Source organism: Hyla sarda, chromosome 8 (assembly GCF_029499605.1).
Source record: "Hyla sarda isolate aHylSar1 chromosome 8, aHylSar1.hap1, whole genome shotgun sequence".
NCBI lineage: Eukaryota > Metazoa > Chordata > Amphibia > Anura > Hylidae > Hyla > Hyla sarda.
The window spans coordinates 36,022,720-36,043,130 of NC_079196.1; the positions used below are offsets into that span (position 1 = coordinate 36,022,720).

Genomic DNA, 20,411 nt, shown 5'->3' on the forward strand with positions numbered 1-20,411 from the left:
TAAGAGAGGAAGTACCCACATGGGATGTGAGGGCAAACAAGGGAACACCCCCTCCTCCTCAGTGATCTGCATGCAGTGTGAGCAACATAAACAAGGAAATTAGGAGCCATGTAAGAATGAAAACCAAGATTTCACACAAACAAGATTAGAACACTTAAAGAGCAAGCCTTAGACTTTTTTTTATCTTGTCACAGGTTCAGTTTAAGTTTATGATCCAGGGATCCCCGATGATCTGAATAGAACTTGTTGAAATTATATGAAAATAAAAGAGTGCAGATGGTTGGTTTTCAGTTGCTATGAGCCAGTATAAATGTGCATAAGGGATTTATCCAGTATAATATCCAGTAAAGAATTCCTTTACAGAATAGCAGCTTGTTGTATTTTTTGGGTATATGTAGCTGACTAAAACTCAGCAATTCAGAAACCGAGACAGTATGTGATAGTGTAGAATGAAGGCAAGATGGGCAAAGAATATATTTATTGGGGAATGAAGATAAGAGGCCTTCCTGTGCCACCTGCTGGTCACAGTCCAGACACTGCTTAAAACCCAGTTTGTCTGATTTTTAGGATTTTTTTTATATTTATTTGTGATCAAAGCCAAATTCACAAACATAATCTTTACTGCAGCTGTTAAAAGTTATTTTAAAGTAGATGTGCATTGCAATAATGGGATTTCTGTTCTCGGCTTATATGGTCCTATGCCAGACATGCATACATTGTATACGTTGCACTCGCAGTATTACCTTGGTTTTCCTCTGATGTATCCCTATGACAATAGGTCATAAGTGAACAAACTCACATTCGGTAAAGTTTTGTGGCTGTTGGACAAAAATAAAACCATCACGCTGCCATGCGAGAACCAAAATAATACCACCCTATGGAAATGAAAAAGTAAAGTCAGGTTAACGACTAGAAACCTAACAACCCCATATGGTGACACAAGTGCCCAGATAATGTCACAAGGTGAAAGGGATGCATAGATAATACCACACAACGAAATAATGCAAACACTGCCTAGGTAGTGCCATTAAAGGGGTTCTCCGGTGCCTAGACATCTTATTCCCTATCCCCCCAACCCCCCCCCTCCTGTAATCTCCAGCGCAGCACCCAGAAATCCACTGCACAGACTCTTATCCCCTATTCTTTGGATAGTGGATAAGATGTTTAGGAGCAAAATATGTTTATTTTTTATTTTTTTGGGTGTAGAAATACTTGATATTTTCTGCGACTGTTCTGCAGCAAATCCACAGCATGTAAGCACACCCTGATGTTTGCCATTCTGTGTTACAATAAAGACCATGTTGCATGAAACCCCTAATTGCGTTGGCTTTTGAAACATACAAATCACACACACAAAAAAAAAACACTTACAAAAAAAAACACACACAAAAAAACATTATCAATATATTTTTAGTGGCTTTAGAATCAATGACAGATTTTTGTCTTTTTAGAACAGTTGTATATGGTAAATATGATACTTTCCAAAGCGTTCCACGTTGACTCCTTTATTTTCGACTCTAATGGAATCTATAACAAATATAGAATGTTACATTAGCGTGTCAATCAAGCGGAAAGTTGCCATGGTGAGAAAGTAGGTTGTTTGACAGTGTGACTAATAAAACGCTCATCAATGTTTTATAGCTTTACTTATGTTTTATACTTTAAATAATTTAAATATTCAGCAAAAAAAGAAATGTTCTCCTGTTAGGTGTTTTGTGATGCATTTTTATTTTCTTTAATGGACATTCATATGAAGAATTGTTCACTCCATTATTGATCACTTGTAATGGCTTTTTCAATAAATTTAGATTTTTTTTATTTAATGTTGGCTTTGCAGGCTGACTATATCAAATGCATATTTAGTGAAATTCTGATCTCCTTTGTGCTATATGGGAAAAATTCTCCTGTTGCTGCCTGGAAACCATCCCCTAGCAGAATAGTTATTTGGCAGTATAGATCTCTATTAAAGGGGTACTCCATTAAAAACAAGTACAAAATAAATATTTTCGAATCAACTGGTGCCAGAAAGTTAAACAGATTTGTAAATTACCTCTATTTAAAAATCTTAATCCTTCCATTACTTTTCAGCTGCTGTATGCTCCACAGGAAATTGTATAGTTCTGTCTGACCACAGTGCTCTCTGCTGCCACCACTGTACATGTCAGAAACTGTCCAGAGCAGGAGAGGTTTGCTATGGGGATAAGCTCCTACTCTGGACAGTTCCTGACATACACAGAGGTGGCAGCAGAGAGCACTGTGGTCAGACTGAAAATAACTACACAATTTCCTCTGCAGCATACATCAGCTGATAAGTACTGGAAGGATTAAGATTTTTAGATAGACGTAATTTACAAATCTGTTTTATTAGGGAAGACTACAGAGAAGACGTTACCTGTAGTCACTGATATCATTCTGTATGTCCCACTAGAGCTGTAGTCACTTGTAAGTTCTGCAGTTATGATGGGTGAGTCACGCCCACTCCTATAGACTTGCATTGAGGGGGCGTGACGTGACGTCAAGAGGGGCGTGACCGTGACATCAGGACCCCCGCAGCCCGCACCCAGCATTGGGAACTAAATTTTCCGGACGCTTGGGCAGTAGAGTACCCCTTTAGGGTTTTATTTATTTATAAAAAATTCTTTCAAACAAGCAGTGTGTACATACCCCACAGCAGCAGTTTTGTCACTTAAGTCTGACACACTGCCAGAGAGAGCTTCACACTTTAATGATGTGTCTGAATGACAAATCTCATCTTCTCCCTGACATGCTGAACGCATCAGCTCTCACCTTCAAAAAGTTATGTCCTCTATCTTTTCAGATGTCACTTTCCCTCCACAGAGGTAACAAAGTAAATCCGGAGTGTGGAAATTTAAATCAGGTCAAGTGCGGTAAGTATGGAGTTGTCACACTGAGTTCTGAGGCGCCTCTCAGTGCCATGTTCTATCCCAAAACATCTAAAATAATAGTGGCCTTCTGAAGATGATCTGTGCAGAAAAGGATTGAGAGGGGATGTGCGGGATATCTAAGACAGATGTTTATATAGTTATGTTATGGCTGCAACTACAAGACTTCACAAAAAATAGAATAAAATGTATATTTTGTGAAGTTATGGGATTAATATAAATAAATGCAAATTTTACAAAATTATGCCCTACATGTGCCCATTTGTAAGGAGAGGTGAAGAAAATGTAGGAGGAGATGACAGCGCTTTGTCCTTTCAAATAGAAATATTAAAGGTGGGTCCCATATGTTGAGAAATGTCACCTATGGTAATGTCAGGGTCGATGGAGTACAGGCCCACAGTGTGGTAGATGGAAACCTTGGCAGAGGTCCGTAGAGGTATGCACTGAGAGGTATAAGAAAATTGTAACTGCAGCGGCGCTTCCAACCAAAATGATCTGGGAATCCAGTGGCAGATGGTTTCAATAGCTAATTTATTGAAAACTTAGTAAAACATACAAAATAAAATAAAAACAATTCATGCATGAAACGTCAGGTCGTGGCAAGACGCATTTTGGGAGGGTAATCTTCCTTTGTCAATTGCAAGAAATAAAGTTGTATGTCTATGAAAGAGCAGGTAGGCTATAAATATGTTCAAAAACGGTGCCAAAATACAGTAAATTGGTGGGGAAGATGACGTCAAGAATTAGCATATACATAATGGATCTAAAAATGACCTATGAAATGCAAATAAACCATGTAAATAAGTACAATAAAGGGTGCGGGTGTACATTACAGATGCAGCCAAACAGTCCATATTTCAAATTTGCTGTGCTCCACTCAGGAAAATCTGGAGGGGAAATGGGCCAATCACTGTTGAGATCCTCGTTGACGTACAGTGCCAGCCGGGGTAAACGTAAATGTATCAGAGTCATTGCGTGATGCAGGGCGGTCTGCTCAAGGGAAGTTCATTCATTCCATTGGTTGCCTCGGGTAAAGCGACCAATCAGAGAAGAGTCGTCTGGTTCATAGTACTGTATAGTAAAGGGCAATGGCTGGAAGAGGCAGTGTGTGAAGAGGAAGAGCCAATCAGATCGTTTCACAGGAGGATGGCGACCAATCAGATTGGCTACGTATATTTCGGTGATGGGTTCCGAGAGGCGGCAAGGAGTTGTTCAAAGGAGGGAGCCAATCAGATCATCTTTCAGGAGGATGGCGGCCAATCATTTAAGAGACGTAAAATTCAGTGATTTTAACAATGGGTTTCGAGAGGCGGCAAAGAGTTGTTCAAAGGAGGGAGCCAGTTGAATTAAATCTTGCCCAGTGGGATGATGACCAATCAGGATCAGGACCTATATTTTGGTATATTCTAGACTGAAATTCAGAGTAGCGGCAAATGATGTTCAAAAAAGAGAGCCCATCAGAGGCTTATACTGAGAGGTGGCGACCAATCCACATCTTGTCGGATGGAGCCAAGGGATGTCAGCTATGCTGGCTGTGGAAGTCTTCGTACCCAATCGGGATGTAGCTGGATGGTGCCCGTGGATCATGGTGATGATGTCGGCAGAAGGACCTTGCAGATGTAGCTGAGGGTTCAGGATCCCGGAACATGATGGTAACTGTAAAAAGATAAATAGGCAAAAAATAGGGGGGTAATAAGTATGGAGTGGGCAGGTCGATATGAAGTCCATTCTCGATTAACTCGTTAAGTCCCTGGGGGACCAATGTTTTCAGATTGTATATCCAGAAATTCTCTCTTCTGCGCAGGGTGGCATATTGTTGGTTGGTCTCACTGGGGACATGCTCTATGAGAGTAGCTGTGAAAGATCCGAAGTCGCAATTATGCTGCTGTGCTCTATGTCGAGATACGCTGTGCAGTTGATAGCCTAGGAAACATTGGATCTGTGTTTGTTGATCTGACAGTGGAGAGGTTATATGGTCTGACCGATTTACTGAAGGCTGCATGAGCATTGGAGGAGGTACACAACGTATGCAGTGCTGCAGTTCATGAAGCTCTTGATCGGATAGGTTGTATTGGAGATTTTGGATGTGAAGTTCTTGCATTTGTTAGATATGTTTAGGCACCCGGTTTATTGGATTTGAAGCTGCCTATGATTTATTGAATCATTGGTAGGGTGGACTGTCCTTTCTCACTTTATAGTTTGCTCGGTGCGAGTATATTTTTTAGAGAAAGATTCTTCCTGAATGTGACATTAGGTTTGGTGGGCAGGATGTCTTTGAGAAAAGGGTTGAGTTTCAGGATCTTCCAGTAGGAATCGAGTATATTTTTGATTTGCCAATGGTCACTGCTGAAAGTTGTGATGAAATTATAGGCATGTTGTGGGTTAATGATTTCTTTGGTGGATCATTTGTGGGGGTTCTTGGAGCTGAGGCAGTCTTTTTGGCTTAGTTTTTTGGATCTTTGCTTGCTCTGAGTAAATAGTGAACATGTGTATCCTTTTGCTGTAAACTGCTGGTCAAGGTTGGTGTTTTGTTCTTGGAAGTCTGTGTTTTCAGTGCAAATGCGTCTCATGCGCCTAAATTGACCAAACAGGATATTATTTGCCCATTTTTCATAGTGACAGCTGGTGTAATCCAAATAGCTGTTCTCGTCTACTGCTGAAATAAGTTTTGGTCTTGATTTGGTGATCTGCAGTGTGGTAAATGGTTATGTCGAAATATTCAATACTGGTTTCAGAGTGATTAAAGGTGAAATGGATGTTCCAATTATTCATATTTAATGATTGGATGAATTTGTTAAGGTGTTCGTTGGTACTATCCCATATGATGAAGATATCGTCGATGTAATGCTTATACAGTATGTATAACCGATCATCGCAGGCATCAACTCACTAACCCCCAAGCTTTCTCAGTACGTAGATATCCTCCTCCAATAAGACGTCATCACCCTCCCTTCCCACACATGGGACACCACTGACTTCATCCAGTCCATAATCTACATAGAATGGAAGGATCATTACAGCCTACTCACCATGGACATCACATCTCTGTATACCATCTTTAATCATCACCTCGGCATCTCCTCAGTATCCCACTTCTTGAAAAAATATTCCACCATGCCTCCTCTCCAGCAACGATTTATTCTCGAAAGCATCCTATTCATTTTTCAACACAACGTGTTTCAATTCAATGGAAACATCTTTTAACAATGCTTTGGGACCGCGATGGGAAGCCGCTTCGCACCAAGTCTAGCCAACCTTTTCATGGGCCCCTTCGAAGAATCCGTCATCTACCCACATGCCCTTTTCAAACACTGTATACTGTATAAGTGTTACATCGACGATATCTTCATCATATGGGGTAGTACCAAAGAAGACCTTAACAAATTCATCCAATCATTAAATATGAATACTTGGAACATCCATTTCACCTTTAATCACTCTGACACCAGTATTGAATATCTCAAAAAGTAATTGTATACCACACTGCAGATCACCAAATCAAGACCAAAACTTATTTCAAAGCAGTAGACGGGAACAGCTATTTGGATTACACCAGCTGTCACTATGAAAAATGGACAAATAACATCCCGTTTGGTCCATATTAGTGCATGAGACGCAATTGCATCGAAAACACAGACTTCCAAGTGCAAAGTACGACCCTTGACCAGCGGTTTACAGCAAAAGGATACCCACCTTTATTAATTACTCAGAGCAAGCAAAGAGCCAAGAAACTCAGCCAAAAAGACTGCCTCAGCTCCGAGAACCCCCACGAGCAAACCGCTAAAGGAATCATTAACCCACAACATGCCTATAATTTCATCACCACTTTCAGCAGTGACCATCGGCAAATCAAAAATATACTCGATTCCCACTGGAAGATCCTGAAACTCGACCCTTTTCTCAAAGACATCCTGCCCACCAAACCTAATGTCACATTCAGGAAGAATCTTTCTCTCAAAAATATACTCGCACCGAGCAAACTAAAACGTAAGAAAAGAACTGTCCACCCTACCGATGACTCAAGAAATCATAGGCAGCTTCAAATGCAATAAACCGGGTTGCAAATGCTGCCTAAATATATCTAACAAATGCAAGAACTTCACATCCAATATCTCCAATACAATCTATCCAATCAAGAGCTTCATGAACTGCAGCACTGAATACGTCGTGTACCTCCTCCAATGCCCATGCGGCCTTCAGTATATCGGTCGGACCATACAACCTCTCCACTGTCAGATCAAAAAGCACATATCCAATGTTTCCAGAGACTATCAACTGCACAGCGTATCTCGACATGGAGCACAGCAGCATAATTGCGACTTCGGATCTTTCACAGTTACTCCCATAGAACATGTCCTCAGTGAGACCAACCAACAATATGCCACCCTGCGCAGAAGAGAGAATTTCTGGATATACAGTCTTAAAACTGGGGACCACCCCAGGGACTTAACGAGTACATTGAGAATGTTACCTGAATTTCACCTAGACTTCATATCGACCTGCCCACTCCATACCTGTTACCTCGCTATTTTTTGCCTATTTATCTCTTTACAGTTACCATCATGTTCCGGGATCCCAAACCCTCTGCTACATCTGCAAGGTCCTTCTGCCGACATCACCACCATGATCCACGGGCAGTCTCCAGCTACATCCCAATTGGGTACAAAGACTACCACAGCCGGCATAACTGACATTCCTCGGCTCAACCTGACAAGATGCGGATTGGTCGCCACTTCTCAGTATAAGCCTCTGATTGGCTCTCTTTTTTTAACATACTTTGCTGCTACTCTGAATTTCAGTCTAGAATATTCTGAAAAATAGGTCCTGATTGTGATTGGTCATCATCCCACTGGGCAAGCTTCCGACTTGCTCCCTCCTTCGAACAACTCTTTGCCGCCTCTCGAAACCCATTGTTGAAATCATTGAATTATACATCTCTAATCTTAGTGTCCGTCATCCTCCTGAAAGATGATCTGATTGGCTCCCTCCTTTGAAAAGCTCCTTGCCTCCTCTCGGAACCCATCACCGAAATATACGTTGCCAATCTGATTGGTCATCATCCTCCTGTGAAATGATCTGATTGGCTCTTCCTCTTTAAACACTGCCTCGTCCAGCCATTGGACTTTTACTATACAGTACTATGAACCAGATGACTCTTCTCTGATTGGTTGCTTTACCCTAGGCAACCAATGGAATGAATAAACGTCCCTTGAGCAGACCGCCCTGCATCACGCAATGACTCTTATACATTTACATCGACCCCGGCCAGCACTGTACGTCACCAAGGATCTCGACAGTGATTGGCCCATTTCCCCTCCAGATTTTCCTGACTGGAGAGCAGCGAATTTGAAATATGGACTGTTTAGCTGCATCTGTAATGTACACCCGCACCCCTTATTGTAGTTATTTACATGGTTTATTTGCATTTCATAGGCCTTTTTTAGATTCATTATGCATATGCTAATTCTTGACGTCATCTTCCCCAGCCACTTACTTTACTTTGGTGCCCCTTTTGAACATATTTATAGCCTACCTGCTCTTTCATAGACATACCACTTTATTTCTTGCAATTGAGAAAGGGAGATTACCCTCCCGAAACGCGTCTTGCCACGACCTGCCATTTCTTGCATGAATTGTTTTTATTTTATTTTGTATGTTTTACTACGTTTTCAATTAATTAACTATTGAAACCATCTGCCACTGGATTCCCAGATCATCTTGGTTGGAAGAGCCGCTGCATATAGCAAGTTACTCCTCTTTATGTGCCTTAGTTACAAGTCCTCTAAAGGGGTTATCCCACATATTACAGGGGGACTCCGAGGAAAATAAATGTTTACAAATGAACAGGTGCCAGAAAGTTATACAGATTTGTAAACTATTTTTGCAGTACTTATGAGCTGCTGAATGATGTGGGAGAGGTCATGTAGTCTTTTTAGTCAGATACGGTGCTCTCTGCTGCCCCCTCTGTCTGTGTCGGGAACTGTCCAGAGAAGGAGAAAATCCCCATAGCAAACCTCTCCTTCTCTGGACAGTTCCCGACATGTGAGGGGCACAGCAGTCATGAAAAGTGATCATCATCAGTGGTTAAACACTTAAGTAACCTAGTCAAATAGTAAGTAATGTGGTCAAATACTTAAGGTATCTGGTGTCAGTATCACATTACAGTGCTGTTATCTGTGGTGAAGTGCACAGTTGGTCTGACTGTTATCTGAGTTGGAGGGCTCAGTCAGTCTGACTGTTATCTGAGGTGGAGTGCTCAGTCGGTCTGACTGTTATCTGAGGTGGAGTGTGCAGTCGGTCTGACTATTATCTTAAGTCGAGTGCTCAGTCTGACTGTTATCTGAGGCAGGGTGACACACAAGTATACCACTAGTTACTACTAGTTAATAACTCTAAGAGGAGATCATAGAGAGCAGTTACACCAAGATACTATGGTCCAGTTAGGGCAATAGCACAAGTATTGATAAAACAGGATTACCCTCAGTTAGAACATTGGGACCACAAATAGTGGGTACCATACATATTCAGTAGTATACTTTGTTACATCTGTCAGTGCCTTTGTGTTTTTAAATCACTATCCCAAAATAAATAACTTTTAAAACATTTTAGTGCATACCAATAAAATGTTGTTTTAAGTGGTTTTTAGTTTCTGGCCCTCACAGGGTCTTACACCTCTAAGAGATTTTGGCTCTTAGTAAATTTTTTATGCGATCGATATAAATCCAGCTTGTCCCTGCACTGGTGGGGATTACTTAAAGGGGTATCCACCATAAGGTGACTTTAGTACTTACCTGCCAGACAGTAATGGACATGCTTAGGAAGGATCCGCGCTTGACTTGAGGCTATGTTTTGAGGTTTATTTTTGTTAAATTGGAGTTGGAGTTCCCTCCCTCCGACTGCAAGTCCTCGGATCCCTCTTGTTTGTAAGTATGAGGTCATTCCCCCCCCCCATCAGTCACCCCACCCTAGCTAGGCTTCCTTCCATTTGTGCTGCGCTTTGAGCTACAATTTCCTGAAGCCTTGGAAAGAATGATTAACCTCTCACCCAGCAATCGCTTCACCCATTGAAGCACAAACAGGCTCCCTTTCAACACCTGACTAATGTTGCAATGTCTTAGGCTGTGTGGCAACCTGGGAAAAGCCTGAGACAATAATTTTTTTTTTTTAATGCTACTAGAAATGAACATCAGAGCACAGATCACATAGGAATTGTAAGACCAAACACAGGTACAGACACAGTATTATGAATTGCACTAACTTTACAGCCCCTGTAACACATAAAAATCCAACAAAAAAAATCCCATAATCCTAGAATACCCCTTTAAGACCAGTGTGTGAGATGTCAGTCATATTAAATACCACCAAACCCCCTCTCCTGCACATTTATTTAAATGTATCTATTAAGTTTTGAATTATGTAAGACACATGCTCTTGTCTTGTATATATTTACAAAATACAACTCTTTGCAGAAAACACCTAGTAGATGATAACGCTTGCAAAACATGACACTAGCTGGCTGAACTTAGAAGCAGGTAAAATGTTCAGGTCAGACAGGAGGTCAACGTATGCTTATTGTAACCAGATGGTAACAGAAAAAAACAATAATTAGGAAATCCTCGTATTATCAATGATGAATCACACAAGTTACAATTGGAAATTGTATTTCCTTCTTTCAAAATCAGTCAGGCTTGAAACAGAGTTTTGAAATCACTCTCGAGAGCATCATATTCCACACTGTAGGCAACTATGGAAAGAGAAAAAAACTTTATCTTTCCTTTTTAAATGGTAAAACTGTGAAAGGGAGTACTCTTACTAAAGTTAAACACTAACTTATAACTAATATTTAAATTGGGATATATTTAAGAAACCAAATGGTAATATATATTCTATAGAAAGGGGCAGATTTAGAAAAGCTGTCATAGCCTGCATGCCTGTGGCAATGGCACATTTAATACCAAATTTATCAAAATGGAGCATTCAGAATAATATTTCATGTATAATTTAAATACAGAAGAACAGAACGTCCAGTATCTTGGGGCAGATGAAATCCAAAGATTTATTGGTCTAAGTAAAAACAGAAGAGGAAAATGGAAAACGCTGACATATTTCAGACTCATATAAAGTCCTCACTCATGGCTACGAGTAAAGACTTAAAAGGGTACTCCGTTGGAAACATCTTATCCCCTATCCAAAGAATAAGGCATAAGATGTTAGATCACGGGGGTCCCGGAAGCGTCCGGAAGACGGAAGCTTTCAGCTTCCATTCATGTGAGGGGCATGATGCCTAGTACATAACCATCACGCCTCCTCCCATAAATTTGATTGGAAGCGGCATGGCAGCTTACATCGCAAGTAATCGAGCACAGAGCGGAGTTCGCTCTGTGCACCTAATGACAGGGAGCCGCAGCGGAGATCGCAGGGGTTCCCTCATCTAACATCCTTTGGATAGGGGATAAGATGTTTCCAATGGAGTACCCCTTTAATGTTAGTCCATAAAATTATGGTGTTTTGTTTTTTGGCTTCTGGCCATGTACTAGGGCAGTCTGAGCCAGTGAACTGGACAGTAGGATAATAATTTTGGTACAATTTAACAAACGTCTCTTTATCAGATCGTTTCAACTTAAAATTAATTAAATTGTTCACCACTAGGGGAACTGTGTATGGATGAAAATAGCTCATATTAGGTGTAAAGGGACCAAAATGTTTTTTATTTAGTAAGTCTCCTCTAGTGGTAGTGACAAGCAGCCCTGTATCTTTAACTAGACCACCAAGACCCAGGCCTAGGGCTGCATTTTACCAGGAGGCGGCTGGGCACAAGATTATGATTTGTTCTTAGTTTTTTTTTGTTTTTTTTGCAACTAACCTCCGACAACTCCCTACCCAGAAGGGACTATTGACACTTTGACAACCGCCTGATGAGTGTAGGGTAGTACTTCATTACACCTAGGAAGGATTTATAACAAGCATTTGCTGATGCTGATGGAGACTCTTCTCATCGGATGATGTTGAGCTGACAGCAATGCTCAGCTCGTTACAAATCCTATGTGGGACTTTCAGGAAGTTATATGTATGCAGGCAACCCCCCTCTCAGAAAAGTTTTACCCTGCATTAATTAGGCAGCTGTGACTGGAAAAGTGGCACTCCGGGACTAGCCCATAATCCCCCCCCATCCCAAACTCAGACTTGTTAGGGGTGTCATGACTGATATTTCTCAAGATACAAGACTAGAACTGGATGAGTCTTAATAGACTCCAGGAGACCAAACAGGAATTATAAAATACAGAGCACGGATAACACTAGGAAGACTAACTCAGTGTGAACACAGTAAAAGCAGAACGAACAAACATAATCCTAAAACCGACTAATGTAACACAGACTAAAATACAAGGAGCATGCTGTATAACCATGGCTTAAAACCCAGATAAAATGACAAAATAAATACAAAGTAACATACAAAGACATCATAGCAGCATTATAGCACAAGCAGACAAAGTGTATTGCACTGAATAACCAGCACTAAATTCAGAAGTCTGGCTTAAAATAGACACACCCGTGTTCTCCTTCTTTCAGAGCATTAACCATTCCCTATCCAGGGAGAATAGAAAACTGCTCCGAACATCCTAGTGTGTGAATAGACACCTAAACAGAAAAGTACAAAAACAAATAAAACAGACATTACAAGGGGCAAAGCAGAATTATCATCATTTTATTTATTTATTTAATTTTAAGTTTGCCTCTTGCGGCTATTGTTAGATTACTGGTGATTTAATCTTAAACAGATAAGGGTGTGGTGTTTATAAGAAGGTATGGGCAAATTTATATTATGGGGTGCATGATTTTTGTGAGACCATAGGAAGTAAAACCTAAACATACAACTGGCGACAAGTAGATGGAATTTTTATTTATTTAAATGGTTGCTAGCAATTATAAGAAACATTATAATTTACCCTATAAGAGAAAGAATCATGTTTCTTCATCAGTCTCCTCCCCTCTTAAATTCATACTTCTCTCTGAAAAACTACTGAAAACCACCAGCTAACTAAGAAATAAATTTACATTACATGTTGTCCATAGAGGACTAAGAGGAGGGAGCTATAGAGTGAGACACTAAAAGCTCTAGTAAGTGTTGTATCTCGTTCAACTGCATGAATCACAGCTTATATTGCTTAGCACTGCTCTCTAATGCCCTTCAAACTGCTACTTCTGAGGGTATGCAATAGAGATATGAGGGCTTAGGATCTTCTCTTCATGTGTGCAGTGTATAGGAGACATCATAGCAGCTAAGGCTTCACCCACCAATTTAGGGACAACAAAAAATTTGAGATAGAGCCTGCAGAGGAAAAAATGGTAATAAATGCCACACAAGTTATATCATGGACAGAAATAGTGCTGAAAGGTAAGTGTCCATCTAGCTTATATAGGAAGCAGACTATTTAGAGCTGTATGTACAATATCTACATGAAAGTTAGCTGGTAACTCTGAGTTCAGTTTTACAGGAGAGAAAAACACCCATCCTCTAAATACAGACAAATAATAGAAAAAAGTGAAACATTTTAACCCCTTAAGGTCTCAGGGTTTTTCCATTTTTGCACTTTCGTTTTTCCTCCTTACCTTTTAACCCCTTAAGGACTCAGGGTTTTTCCGTTTTTGCACTTTCGTTTTTTCCTTCTTACCTTTTAAAAATCATAACCCTTTAAATTTTCCACCTAAAAATCCATATTATGGCTTATTTTTTGCGTCGCCAATTCTACTTTGCAGTGACATTAGTCATTTTACCCAAAAATGCACGGCGAAACAGAAAAAAAATCATTGTGCGACAAAATCTAAGAAAAAACGCCATTTTGTAACTTTTGGGGGCTTCCGTTTCTACGCAGTGCATATTTCGGTAAAAATTACACCTTATCATTATTCTGTAGGTCCATACGGTTAAAATGATACCCTACTTATATAGGTTTGATTTTGTCGCACTTCTGGAAAAAATCATAACTACATGCAGGAAAATTTATACGTTTAAAAATGTCATTTTCTGACCCCTATAACTTTTATATTTTTCCACGTACAGGGCGGTATGAGGACTCATTTTTTGTGCCGTGATCTGAAGTTTTTATCGGTATGATGTTTGTTTTGATCGGACTTTTTGATCACTTTTTATTCATTTTTTAATGGTATAAAAAGTGACCAAAATACGCTTTTTTGGACTTTGGAATTTTTTTGCGCGTACGCCATTGACCGTGCGGTTTAATTAATGATATATTTTTATAGTTCGGACATTTATGCACACGGCGATACCACATATGTTTATTTTATTTTTTTTTACACTGTTTTATTTTTTTTATGGGAAAAGGGGGGTGATTCAAACTTTTATTAGGGAAGGGGTTAAATGACCTTTATTAACACTTTTTTTTACATTTTTTTGCAGTGTTATAGGTCCCATAGGGACCTATAACACTGCACACACTGATCTCTCATCCTGATCACAGGCGTGTATTAACACGCCTGTGATCAGTGTTATCGGCGCTTGACTGCTCCTGCCTGGATCTCAGGCACGGAGCAGTCATTCGCCGATCGGACACCGAGGAGGCAGGTAAGGGCCCTCCCGGTGTCCGGTCAGCTGTTCGGGACACCGCGATTTCACCGCGGCGGTCCCGAACAGCCCGACTGAGCAGCCGGGTCACTTTTACTTTCACTTTAGAAGCGGCGGTCAGCTTTGACCGCCGCTTCTAAAGGGTTAATGCCGCACATCGCCGCGATCGGCGATGTGTGGTATAAGCCGCGGGTCCCGGCCATTGATGAGCGCCAGGACCGACGCGATATGATGCGGGATCGCGGCACGATCCCGCTTCATATCGCGGGAGCCGGCGCAGGACGTAAATATACGTCCTGCATCGTTAAGGGGTTAAAAATCATAACCCTTTCAATTTTGCACCTGCAGACTCATATGATGGCTTTTTTTTTTTGCGCCACCAATTCTACTTTGTAATGACATCAGTCATTTTACCCCAAAATCTACAGTGAAACAAAAAAAAAATCATTGTGCGACAAAATTGAAAGAAAAAAACACGCCATTTTGTAACTTTTGGGGGCTTCCATTTCCATGCAATGCATTTTTCGGTAAAAATTACACCTTGTCTTTCTATAGGGCCATACAATTAAAATGATACCCTACTTACTGTATATAGGTTTGATTTTATTTTACTTCTAGAAAAAATCATAACTACATGCACGAAAATGTATACATTTAAAAATGTCCTCTTCTGACCAATATAACTTTTTTATTTTTCCATATAGGGGTGGTAAGAGGGCTCATTTTTTGCACCGTGATCTGAAGTTTTCGTCGGTAGCATTTGTTTTGATTGGACTTTTCGATCGCTTTTTATTATTTTTTTAATGGTATTTTGGACTTTGGAATCTTTTTTTACCCGTACGCCATTGACTGTGTGGTTTAATTAACAATATATTTTTATAGTTTGGACATTTACGCTCGCGGCGATACCACATATGTTTATATTTATTTTTACTTACATAGTTTTTATTTTTTATGTGAAAAGGGGGGTGATTCAAACGTTTATTAGGGAAGGGGTTAAATCACATTTATTAACAATTTTCTTGTACACTTTTTTTTGCAATGTTATAGCACCCATAGTGGACTATAACATGCAGCACATTGATTGCATAGACTTATTAATGCTATGCCATAGCATTGCATTGATCAGTGTTATCGGTGCTCCACTGCTCCTGCCTGGATCTCAGGCACGGAGCAGGGAATCGACGATCGGACAACGAGGAGGCCGTTAGGGACCCTCCTCGCCTCCTAATAGCTGATCGGGACACCACAGTTTCACTGCGGTGGTCCCGATCAGCCCGACTGAGCTGCCGGGAAGGTTTTACTTACACTTTAGAGGCGGCGATCAACTTTGATTGCCGCATCTGAAGGGGTAATACCAGGCTTCACCGCGATCGGTGATGTCCGGTGTTAGCCACGGGTCCCAGCTATCATTTCTTGCCGGGACAGACCCAATATGACGCAGGGTGACCGTGTTACATCGCGGGAGCCAGTGCAGGACATAAATGTACGTCTTGCGTTGTTAAGGGGTTAAACAACATACATGTAATGGCTTCAATACTCTATCACCCCCTCTAAAACATATATATATATATATATATATATATATATATATATATATATATATATTTATTTACACATCCTGGTATAATACATCATTTGTTAACTTCTCTATTCTGGGAACATTGATTAAATGTTCCTTGTGTGCAGGGCTTTAACCTCTTGTGACAATTCATATAGGATAAAACTACTATAAATAAAATGAGAGACCCGAAGGGCCACAATTAGGGCCATGATTCACTCTCCCGGTTTGAGTAAAAGTGTAAAAGTGATAAGTAGTTTGGACAGTTAGTTGGCTCATTGGTTTATGTCTCATTATTTTCCTGTGTATCATACTTTATCTCAACCTCATGGGGCCAGTGGTTACATTGACATCGAGGCTTTGATTTAGAATATTATTTTTCTGATTTGTTCTGCTAGGGAGTAATAAATCCATTGATTGAATAAGGAACAACACAACCAGTATATCAAATTAATCAAAATGAATCATAAAATTAGAATTTCTATCATTGACTTAATAACATCTCAATATTTACCTCCAAGCACATGTTACCATTCTAAATGATGTCCGGTTTTTAGACAGAAATACTTCATCTGGTCGGGGTTTTGGCAGTGTTTTAGTATAGATGAAACAAAGCTTCTGACGGAAGAACACCACTGTCTAGGGAGGAGGATTAAAACTGGGCACAGTCAGATTCAAATGATTCATATGTTGTACATCTTGGCAAAACATTAACCTTTCTAATATACTTCATAAAAATGTAATCTCCTTTTTATAGAAATCATGGCTCATAAAAAAAGACCACTCTGTCCCAGATGAAGCATAGGCTGGGACAAAGTCCAGGAAATGAGGGTGGGACTAGCACTCCTCTGTGCTCACTCCTGTCCTATCAGACTGCAGAATGAAAACAGAGAGGAGGGGGTTACAGAGCAGCCTGCAGTGATTGGATGAAGAGACAGCAGACTCAGGAAGGAAGTTCATGCATGGTGAGTGAGGGCAGGCTCAGTGCTTGCCTCAGACACCCCCTTCCCCGAGCACTGGATGTCAGAATCAGTGAGCAGACACATAAAAAGACATGTAAATAATCTGCATAACCTAGTGAGTAACATGTATAAGCATTATTAGTTTCTATGATACGACAGGTATAATATGATTTGTGAAGAATTTAATTCTACTCTCCCCTGAACCCTAGCTACCTTTTTCTTCATTAGATGATTTGGACTCATTTGATTTGGTCCACAGACAAACCAGCGCCCTCTGCATGGGGCCAGTTCACGGTCCCTCAGACCATTGGAGGGCCAGACTATAGTTTAAAAAAAAAAAAACTATGAACAAATTTCTATGCACACTGCATATATCTTATTTTGAAGTGAAGAAACAAAATGGGAAAGTTCCCCCATATTAGCTTGGCAGTATAGTTCCCCCACATTAGGTTGTAGTTCCCCCACATTAGGTTGTAGTTCCTCTACATTAGGTTGTAGTTCCCCCACATTAGGTTGTAGTTCCCACCACATTAGGTTGTAGTTCCCCTACACTAGGTTGTAGTTCCCCCCACATTAGGTGCAGTATAGTTCCCCCACATTAGGTTGTAGTTCCACTACATTAGGTTTTCGTTCCTCCACATACGGTTGTAGTTCCCCTCACATTAGGTTGTAGTTCCCCTACATTAGGTTGTAGTTCCCCCCACATTAGGTGCAGTATAGTTCTCCCACATTAGGTTGCAGTTCCCCCACATTAGGTGCAATATAGTTCCCCCATTACGTTGGCAGTATAGTTCCCCCCACATTAGGTGCAGTATTGTCCCCCCCACATTAGGTGCAATATAGTCCCCCACATTAGGCTGGCAGTATAGTTCCCCCACATTAGGTGCAATATAGTCCCCCACATTACGTTGGCAGTATAGTTCCCCCCACATTAGGTGCAATATAGTCCCCCACATTACGTTGGCAGTATAGTTCCCCCCATATTAGGTGCAATATAATCCCCCACATTAGGCAGGCAGTATGTTCCCCCACATTAGGTGCAATATAGTCCCCCACATTAGGCTGGGAGTATGTTCCCCCACATTAGGTGCAATATAGTCCCCCCACATTGCGTTGGCAGTATGTTCCCCCACATTAGGTGCAATATAGTCCCCCACATTAGGCTGGCAGTATAGTCCCCCCACATTAGGTGCACTATAGTCCCCCACATTAGGCTGGCAGTATAGTTCCCCCCACATTAGGTGCAATATAGTCCCCCACATTACGTTGGCAGTATAGTTCCCCCCACATTAGGTGCAATATAGTCCCCCACATTAGGTGCAATATAGTCCCCCACATTACGTTGGCAGTATAGTTCCCCCCACAATCGGTGCAATATAGTCCCCCACATTAGGCAGGCAGTATGTTCCCCCACATTAGGTGCAATATAGTCCCCCACATTAGGCTGGCAGTATAGTTCCCCCCACATTAGGTGCAATATAGTCCCCCACATTACGTTGGCAGTATAGTTCCCCCCACATTAGGTGCAATATAGTCCCCCACATTAGGCTGGCAGTATAGTTCCCCAACATTAGGTGCAATATAGTCCCCCACATTAGGCTGGCAGTATGTTCCCCCACATTAGGTGCAATATAGTCCCCCACATTAGGTGCAATATAGTCCCCCACATTAGGTGCAATATAGTCCCCCACATTAGGCTGGCAGTATGCTCCCCCACATTAGGCTAGCAGTATGTTCCCCCACATTAGGCTGGCAGTATGTTCCCCCACCTTAGGCTGGCAGTTAGTACCCCAACATTAGGTGCAATATAGTCCCACAAATTACGTTGGCAGTATGTTCCCCCACAGGCATACAGCCTCCAGCCATACAGTATGGCTGGAGGCTGTATGCCTGTGTACTGCCCCATTTCAGTGTTCCGACCACCAGACAGCACCGGAGGATTGGTGGTCAGAACACCGAAGCTGATGCGCCGCTGGTAAACACTTACCAACTGCCAGCGCGCGTCCTTCTTGCTTCTTCTCTGCTCCTCCGCGCTCCGTTGCCATGGGCGCATGCATGGGACGTCAGTGACGTTGCTGTGTGCGCTTGCTCCCAGCGGTCCCCGCGTTTTTAATGTCAACGCAGGACCGCAGGGACTTAACAGAGGCATCCCTGTGTTCCTAAAGCATTTTCGGAACACAGGGATGTCCCGAGGCAAAAAACCCCTGTGGGCCGGGTAAATGCGCTCCGCGGGCCGCATGTGGCCCGTGGGCCGTAGTTTGAGGACCCCTGATATAGACGGTCAGTGATTGAATCTCATTGCTTCCTATGAGTGTAGCTCATTAATCATTGGAGTCGGGCTAGAGCGCCACCTTGTTTTTCCAGTTACAGTTGTTTCTTTTCTACAAAGCTAAATCTGTCAATGCAACAGAGAGGACTGTGTCATTTGCACCAACACCCAGCCATATAACAATAAGAGATGAACAAATCTTTCAAAATTTGTCTCAGATCTGAATACATTTCGTCCAACTTAAAAGTTGGCCTATAAAAAGTTGTGTATGACACTTTGAGGTCTAATAGGTTTAAGAGTTCTTATATTTTTCCAATGCAGGGTAAGACTCCCAGCAGTATCAGTATACTACAGTACACTACAGGGCTTGAAAAATTACTTTGAAATGAATTTCCAAAAAATGTAGGATTCATTGAATTTTTGGGAAAGTCAAAATGATTTGGATTGGTGCTCGGTCATTTACAAATAACATGTTATTAGAGGTTTTACATACTACTAAAGATAAAGCTGAATAACTTTAAGCCCCCTCTTGCATCATGACATTTTGAGGATAAATGATACAGGAGGAAAATACTTTTTGCCCAGCGCTGTATATGTATGTGTATATGTACAGCACTGTGAAGTTTGGGCACTGGATCCATCATCCATAAAAGTTTTCTGCAGCCCTTAGATACAGCAACCAAAGCACTTGAGGGTCTAGACCATAGGTCTCCAAATTGTGGCCCTCCAGCTGTTGCAAAACTACAACTTCCAGCATGCCCGGACAGCCAACCGCTCTATCTGTGCATTGATGCTGTCTCTATGGGATCAGGACGTATAGTAGTTTTACACCTTCCCTTCACCTATATCTGTATACTGCTGCTGCTATCTCTATGAGATCCGGATATATAGTAGTTATATACCTCCCCTCCAGCTCTATCTGTACTGCTGCTGCAAATTTTACGGTAATTTGGCAAAACCCCAACAAAACACTGCAGTAGAAATGTGTAAAAAATACAATGTGTGAATATAACCTGGAGACTTTGAATCTTCATAAGACACCTCAGTAGGTCAACTTACTTTCTCCTCATGGCAATATTTCTATAAAAAAAAAAAAAAGCGTTGACTTCCGGCCCCGGCACGAGCATGTGAA

General features: G+C 41.2%; 1 long non-coding RNA gene across 3 annotated transcripts in view; it reads right to left on the bottom strand.

Annotated features, from left to right (window-relative positions):
• Nucleotides 1-1,417: 1,417 nt before the first annotated feature.
• Nucleotides 1,418-20,411, bottom strand: part of LOC130284424 (uncharacterized) — a 42,594-nt gene continuing 23,600 nt past the window's right edge. Inside the window, exons 2-3 of one of the 3 annotated variants that reach the window (XR_008847026.1) lie at nt 16,563-16,687; nt 1,418-1,517 (exon numbers count right to left, since the gene is read on the bottom strand). This is a non-coding gene — a long non-coding RNA (uncharacterized LOC130284424). Of the gene's footprint in view, nt 1,518-11,016; nt 12,543-12,982; nt 13,234-16,562; nt 16,688-20,411 lie in introns of those variants that run through there. The other 2 variants (XR_008847025.1, XR_008847027.1) reach the window with 2 other exon arrangements.